This window comes from Bos taurus, chromosome 9 (genome assembly GCF_002263795.3).
Source record: "Bos taurus isolate L1 Dominette 01449 registration number 42190680 breed Hereford chromosome 9, ARS-UCD2.0, whole genome shotgun sequence".
In the NCBI taxonomy this organism is placed as follows: Eukaryota; Metazoa; Chordata; class Mammalia; order Artiodactyla; family Bovidae; genus Bos; species Bos taurus.
In genome coordinates this window covers 71,315,994-71,324,526 of record NC_037336.1, presented here as the reverse complement: position 1 = coordinate 71,324,526, position 8,533 = coordinate 71,315,994, and positions in this window count along the sequence as shown.

Below are 8,533 nucleotides of genomic sequence, written 5' to 3'. Positions count from 1 at the left end.
GGCTGTTACCCAATGCCTTAAGCCATTGCTCCTACTTTATAGGGACACATATGCTCTGAAAACTCTTGCTTTCTGATTCCCAAGCTTCTCTAATGGACCTTTCCTTCTAAAATTGTCTATGTCTCCATTATCTGTGACTCACTTTCTGTTGAAACGCAGCACTCCAGCCGCAGGGGTCAAGGTCTTACCAAGGTAAGCCCCCTGCTATTTACAGAGAAGTCTTTCCCCTCTACTTGCCATGGTGCATCCTAAGAGCTTGCAGTCTTCCTGAGGGCAGGGACAGGGTTTCATGCACTTTTGAATCCAGTACCTCGCACAGTCCCTAGTACATGTGTTCAAGGGCTAATCGAATGAATGAATACACCTTGTTTTCCTTGTTTGGAATTCCCCTTCGTCCCATGCTTGCTATTATACTGAACTCATCTTTTAAGGCACTACAAATGCCTCATTCTTAATCACTCCCACAGTAGCTGATTCTTATCATCTTTAAACTCTTTCAAGTCTAAACTACATTAAACAGCTTAATGTTGAATCTTACTATCAAGTCTTACCTCTTATTTTTATGTCTTATTTCCACATCTAGATTTTAAGTCATTTATGGAAATAAGTGCATTTAATATTTTGTGGAATTGCATCACAAATGAAGAATTTAATACTATTTTGAAGACTAATTATTGGAGATAATGAAAAGAAAGTCTGCATGGTGGAATTTTAGGAGAACTAGGCTCAGGCTGTGAAACCTAAGTTCTAGTCTTCTCTCTATTGTAAACTAGATATGAAATCCTGAAGAAATCACTGACCTTATTGCAGTTGGTTTCTTTATCTGTGAAAACGAGATTTTAATAAATAAGATTCCTAATGGCAATATCAACCCTAAAGACTGCCCTCTGGGGACATTCCAACTGCCCTAGGAAACTGTTGAAATAAAATATTTAGTTCACCTGTTTTCTCTACACGGACCATTACTCTTCCAGATGTCTTCTTTGTCCACTTACTTCCTCCAAGTCTCTGCCCACTTCTCGCCTTCTCAACGAGGCTTACCCTGGTCACCCTACAGAAGACTCCAACCCATCCTTCTTTGCTCTCTCTCTTACCAAAGCATATCCCACACCCTTTACGTTGTTGAGCATTTCAATTTTTTTTTCATAGCCCTTATCACATTCTAAAATACATGTAATTTTAAATTTATTATGATCTGTGTCTTTCACTCCCCAGCGTAAACCTCAGAGGCCAAGGGCCTTCACGTGCTCTGTTCACTGATGCATTACGAGCACGTAGAAGAGTACCTGGCACTTGCTGCCCAACAAATATTTGCTGAATGAATTAATCCATTTATAATGCGAACAGTGTTTTCTAAATTAGAATTTTGGAATTAAAATTCCCCGTAACCTGAAACCATAAACATCATTTGACTTTGTCTATTAAAATTGACTTAAAATAAAAGCTCTAAGGCAGGAACAGGGGTAAAATTCTAATAATAATTCGTATCACATTATAAGTATTTCTTTAAAATGGGGAATAGATTCTTTTGAATGTGTCCCTGACAAGATCCACATATAATAAAACTGAAACTCTTTGGGTCATTGGGAAAGAAAGCATCATAGTTACAGATTTCAGTTTTTGTTTTTGAAATATACATAAGATGTGATACTGTATATTCATTAAACACTATAATTCTGAATATTAATGATTTTTCTTTGATGAACACATATATATAATAACTCAGTGTTCTGATAGCATATAATTCTTTTGCTATGGCTATAAAAAAAGATGGGGAAAAAAAAAAGATGGGGGAAATATAGAAATTTAGGATAAATGCATATTGGCCAGGTATAAAATTCCTTGTAGTCTGGATTATAGCTTGCTTGGGTTTTAAAATCATACCTGAAAAATCAAGAATCTCTCCACCATTGTTAGGCATAATTTAGCATTAAAATGTATATAAAAGTAATATAAGATACTTTAAAAAAACATAGATATTAGAAAATAGTTTTTGTAGAATAATTCTTAGTTGTATTCATGATCTAAATTCCTTATAACTCAAGCTAAAACTAAGTAAATGCAGATATACTATGCACTTAGAGGTTTATTTTATATAAAATGTAAAGTGTCATATGAAACTATTATATAACATACAACATATAATATATATCTCTTATAAATCTATTAAGTATTATATTAGCCTGTTTTTAAAATATAGCTGAATGCTAAATTGTGTTTGGGATAATCACTAAAATCTTAAAGGACTTTATATGGATGCTAAATATATTTACCAGAACAATTTTTCAAGTGAGGCAGTTTGCTACAATTGAAGACAATGGCCATTGTAAAGAAAGATAAATTGGCGGATTATATATTGTAGTTCTAAGGCTTCTCTGGTGGCTCAGACTATAAAGAATCTTCCCACAATGCAGGAGACTTGGGTTCTATCTCTGGGTTGGGAAGATCTCCTGGAGAAGGGAATGGCAACCCGCTCCAGTAATTCTAGTTCGTCTTCAATTTCTCAGCCTAATAGTTTAAAAAAAGCTTCTACCTTAATGATAATTGACCCAATGAAACTGTATTTGACTCTATATTTCTTAGATTTCCTGGAATTTTTTGAAAGTCTACATTTCACTTATTCTCATAAATCACATGCTTAATTTCTTAAAGTCAATATTATATCCTTTCCTTTTCACAGAAACTTATATAAATATATAATTTTTTTCTAAAGCATAGAATCTGCAATATCAAAGTTTCTTATTTATTATACTCTTGCAAACTGAAGACTTTGGGTCACTAATGTACTAAAAGCATATCTCCAGCTACTGGATATCAGATATTTCTGAAATGACTCAGTGAGTTTCTATATTTTAATAATTTTTCTTTAATGGATTTTTTGATCAATATCAATAGAAAAACCTTACCTTTGTGTTTCATAATTTTAGTATAACATCTGTTCTAAATCTAAGGGAAAAGTTGGCATGGATTATAAATTTGTCCTTTAAAATTTTATTCTTATAACACACATAACTTATGAGGTAAAATCTAATTACCCCTACTAACATTCTAGAGGATGGGATGGTTGGATGGCATCACTGACTCAATAGACCTGAGTTTGAGTAAACTCTGGGAGTTGGTGATGGACAGAGATGCCTGGCATGCTGCAGTCCATGAGGTTGCAAAGAGTCAGACACGACTTAGCAATTGAACTGAACTGAACATTCCAGAACCACCCCCAAATCCTTGTGTGTGCGTGTGTTCTTAAAATTATTCTTGTGAAGAATGTTTCCAATCAACCTATCCAAAATACGAATTGAACTTCAAAATCATTTGGATTGATGTATATGGACAGAGGAATATGTGGCTTTTTTTGGTCATGGCAGCAAACTGTCAATGATAGATGAGGTGAAAAGTCCATGACTGATAGCTTCAGATGCTTACACGGAGTGTGTGGTCTGTTCACTGCCTCCATTGTGTAGACACAGAACATTCTGCACAGAGATTTATCAAGATAGAGTACTTCTTATGTTTCTCCTTTAGGAGGCTGACTGATGGTCTCCTGAAACACTGGTGAGCTCTTTCTTATACAAGCTGCTTTATTCTTCAGATTAGTGAGTCTCTGGCTGTGGCCACAGTATCCAGTAGGTGATAAAACTATTGCATGGAGAGTCTATAAGTGTATTTTCCAATAAAGTCAAGCACTGGTGATTGAATGAATGAACAATATATTTTGCACATTCCTGCAATGTCAGTTTCTTGTATAATGACCAAAGCGAAGGTGAAAGTGTTCGTTGCTCAGTTGTGTCTGCTCTTTGCGATCCCATGGACTGTAGCCCACCAGGTTTCTCTGTCCAGGAGATTCTCCAGGCAAGAACACTGGAGTGGGTTGCCATTTCTTTCTCCAGGGGATCTTTCTGACGCAGGGATTGAACCCAGATCTCCTGCACTGGAGGCAGTTTCTTTACCCAGGGACCCAAGAAGGTAGACAAATAGTTGGAGTATAGAGAAATTTTAAGATAGAGAAAATACTCTATAGGCTACTAGAGTAGTAGATATATATCATTACACATTTGTCCAAATTCATAGATTGTACAGCACCAAGAGTGGCCCCTTCTGTAAACTATGGACTTTGGATAATAATTATGTGTCAATGTAGGCTCATTGACTCTAACAAATGTTGATAATGGGGAAGATGTTGACAACAGGAAAGGTTATTCATGTGTGGGCCTAGGAGGATTAGGCCAGATCTCTGTACCTTTCTCTCAACTTTGCTATGAACATAAAACTATCCTAAAAAATAAAATATTTTAAAACTATAAGACTCAAGAACCAGAGGAAGGACATGGATGAACTCTGATCATTTTCATGGCATTAAAGTGTACTTCACTATTTATGTGTTCATAGAAATATAGAGAATCAGTATTGCAGAGCTGGATCCCAAGCACTTCCCCCATAGTTGAGGGAAAATGACAAGTACAAACAGGCTATTTGTTCTCCTAGTTTACATTTGAAAATAAGAACTGAGTTGGAAAGCTCTGGGATAGCCTCTTACTATTCTGAAGGGCTGTTTTGCATAGATTCATCAGCTATGGGAACAGCCAGGGTTCTCCAGAGAGAAAGGGGAAATCAGACTCATTGAATCCAGTTCAGTAAAAAAGAAAAATTCAAGTTTGAGTCAGCCTCAAGGTTAATAGAGAAAAGAATTACATAAATGCATTCCTTTTCCCCAAGGCTGGGCTACTGTCAGCAAAAGATGATTGAGTTAGCAAAGGCATTTCCTCTTTTCTTCTAAAAATTTCAGCATCCAGAATTCCAGCCCAGCACACTCCCCTCTCTCTTTACTCACCTCCACCCCCCACACCCTTTAAAGAGAGCATCTAAGTCTGCCAACTATGTAAACCTCCCCAGTGAACTATGACGGATTTCTCATCACAAACACACAGCATGATAGAGGAAATTGCTGAAATTGGTTTAAATGGTTTAAAATAGCCATTTCATTGTACTGGTGAGGAAAGAAAATGGAAAATGCAAACAGACCAGTAATCATGCTCTGCTTGCATCTATAAAAATAGGGTGCTGACAACTTCTGCAGACTTTAGGTTTTATTGTTCCACTTTAATATTTTTGAAACAATTGCTCTGTATCTTACAATTGGTGATCAGTGCAAGGGGATGACAGCAGAAGGTATTCTTCTGAAGGAAGGAATGATCACACTATTATATATGTCAAATATTTGACTTGTTTAATGGCCCAAGAATTTTTATATAATATAGACACTCTAGGTTTATTTTATTACTTTTTAATACTTAGTGAGCATGCCATCATATAGTTTAAAACTTTTAGATTTATTTCTGTAAGAGGGTTTAGACATTTTCTGGATGACTTTCTAATAAAGTTCCCATTGTCCTATAACTCATTTTTTCCTCTACAATTTCATTTAAAAACAACCTGCTAATTTTCTACCTCCTATCATTGACTGGAACAGTGTTAGAACTTCTATTACATCCTTAATGTTCTATCTCATTATTACTTTTTGCTCCATTACTAGTACTCACAAATAGGAGTTTAACACGTGCAAAAACCATCTGGTATGCTCTCGACCGTGAGGTCCAGGAAACCTGTGCTACCTGAAAAGGACTTGATTCATTTAGCATCGCTCATTTAAAATATTTTCTTTGGTTTGTCTAGTGCTAGTTTTAAATACACGAGTGCCCCAGCTTAAGATTTATTATGCCCATTAGTATTGCTTTGTTGAAACTGTAGTATGCATTCTACCAAGTATCTACAATTTATGATGATAAGTTCAAAGTTTTATAATTATTGTAGTAATTTCCAACTCATTCACTTGTCATTTTTTATTTTCAGACCTTCCCACAAAAATTTTCAAAATTAAAAAGGCTCTTGTCCAACTTGGTCTTTGTTCAAAAGTTAATTTTAGCTTTGGTTATGCAAAAGTCAGCCTTCAAATATATCAGCCATTTTTTCTATTTAGCATATTAAAGATGGGTCAACAAACCTCAAGAAAAACTGGATAAACTGACTGAAACCTTGGAATGGCTTTTTCCTAGAGGCTGTTTTTCCAGAAAATACCCTTTTGAGCTAATATATTTTAAATTGAATGGATGAAAGCGTTAGAAACGTCCTTCTAAGATGTGTTTTCGGAGAAGGCAATGGCAGCCCACTCCAGTACTCTTGCCTGGAAAATCCCATGGACAGAGGAGCCCGGTAGGCTGCAGTCCATGGTGTCGCTAGGAGCTGGACACGACTGAGTGACTTCACTTTCACTTTCCTGCATTGGAGAAGGAAATGGCAACCCACCCCAGTGTTCTTGCCTGGAGAATCCCAGGGACGGGGGAGCCTGGTGGGCTGCTGCCTATGGGGTTGTACAGAGTCGGACATGACTGAAGCGACATAGCAGCAGCAGCAGCCATACATATCATTTGCATATTTGCATAGGTATCCTGGTCCTGTATCATTGCCAATGATGTTGCACCACTCGACCACTTTTACAGCCAGTGCTATGATTTCATGGGCTTTCCAGGTGGCCCTGTGGAGAATAATCTGCCTGTCAATACAGGAGATTCAGGAAACCAGTGTTCAATCTCCGAGTTGGGAAGATCCCCTGGAGGAGAAAATGGCAACCCATTCCAGTAATCTTGCCTGGGAAATCTCATGACCAGAGGAGCATGGAGGGCTACAATGCATAGGATAACAAAGAATCAGATATGACTGAGTGACTGAGCATGCACATTGGGGACATCTTGCAAGGACAGTGAAATCGCTTATCACTGCTCTTGCAGTCTCCACAATATTTTGTAAATTGTTTTACACCTTAGAGGAATCTCAGCTATGCATCTAGAGTCATTAAAAGGTCATCTCCAAGGTGCTGAGAAACCAGTAACAATGCCATTTTAGCTGAATTAGCGTTATTATTTGCTTTGCTTAAGACATTGAAGAGACTAGTATGGTGAGAGGTGAACAGAGAAGTACCCTGATACAAAGTCTTAAACTCCAGTTCACAAAATCACTCAAGACACTTCCCTTAAGCAACTTGTGGTATGGTTTTAAGTGATTAAGTTTCTATTTAGTGCTCTTGAGCACTAAATAAAAATAAAAACCAGTGTCCATCTGGTTTTATTATCACACCTGACACATACTCAGTATTAAGACACATACTCAGTGTTGACTATTGCTTCTTAATCTACTTTGTCAGCCTGACAGATTTTTTTAGAAATATTAGTAATATTTATTTCAGCTTATAACATTCAAAGGATGTCTGATTTGGTTTTAAAATGAGAGTAAAATATTATTTGGCCTTATCTTAGTTGAATGCTGGACAAAACTACAGTCTTTAGCAATAAGTAATTAAGGAAAAACTTGACTGTCAAATTCAGGGGGTTTTTAGAAACGTACTCCTGAAGGTACTTTTCTTCAGGTTCTTGCCTCGGCCACTCAGCTGACTTGTTCAGTTATATTGTTTTTGTTTTTCTGGCTAGTCCTTGTTTTCTTAGATGAGGTGAGAACTTTCTTCTGAGACCCTCAGAGATTCCTCACTAGACTCTGAATCATCTAGATAATCTTTTTCAAGATTTTTTTTTTTTTGATGACTACAATGTTCCAGCTTCTTCCATCCATTTTCTCTGATTCAGTTTTCTTTTCCTGAAGTCATACTTCTGATTTTAGGTGCTGCAGCTCAGTTGTTATTCTAAGCCAGGGTCTGGATCCAGCCTGGGCCTGGTCTTCCCAAAGCCTGTAGCCCTTTGTCACTCTGTTTCTCTCTCTGACCACATCTCACTTCTACCTATTTTTGCTACTCTTGCTGGACGTTCCAGTATGTTCTTATTTCTAATCTGAAAGCCATCTAGATCACACATCTATATCACATCAAGGGACACATCCAAATTCAATAAATATTCACCCTTCAAGTTCTCAGCTTCATTACATTCCGCTGATTCTTCCTGGTAATCAATGCAAGTACCATTCAGAAAGGTGGTCTTCTAAAAACTGCAATAGTTTTAATGCATCAAGATATCACTAGCAGACAATGAAGAAAAATCACTACAATTTCCCACAAGGGAAAAGGAGAGTTTTTCCATTAAATCCTTATCATAGGCTATCATTTCTGAAAATGTTCAATTTTAATAAAAATTTTTATGTCAATCTTATGGAAAGCAGTAAAATCATGACAAGATTTATTATACTTTCTGTTTAGTTTGGTAGCCTTGGACACGCATGCCACACCTTCATGAGTTTTGCCTGTGATATATATTCCAATATAAAAATGCTGCTTATAGATCCAAAGTTTGTTTTTACATAAGCTACCAACATATGTAAAACACAATGCAGGCATCAAATATTTTTATTACTAAAGCAAATATTATCAGACACTTTTTTCATGGAACATGGCAGTAAAAGAAAAATTTGCTAAAGTCAGATACAGCTTGTCACTAGTAGAATTATTTAGGTTAATTAGTGATTTTATATCTTTGAGCCTGATTAACTTGAGGAATACACAGTCTTAAGTATTAGTGATTTTATGCCTCCAAGCTTG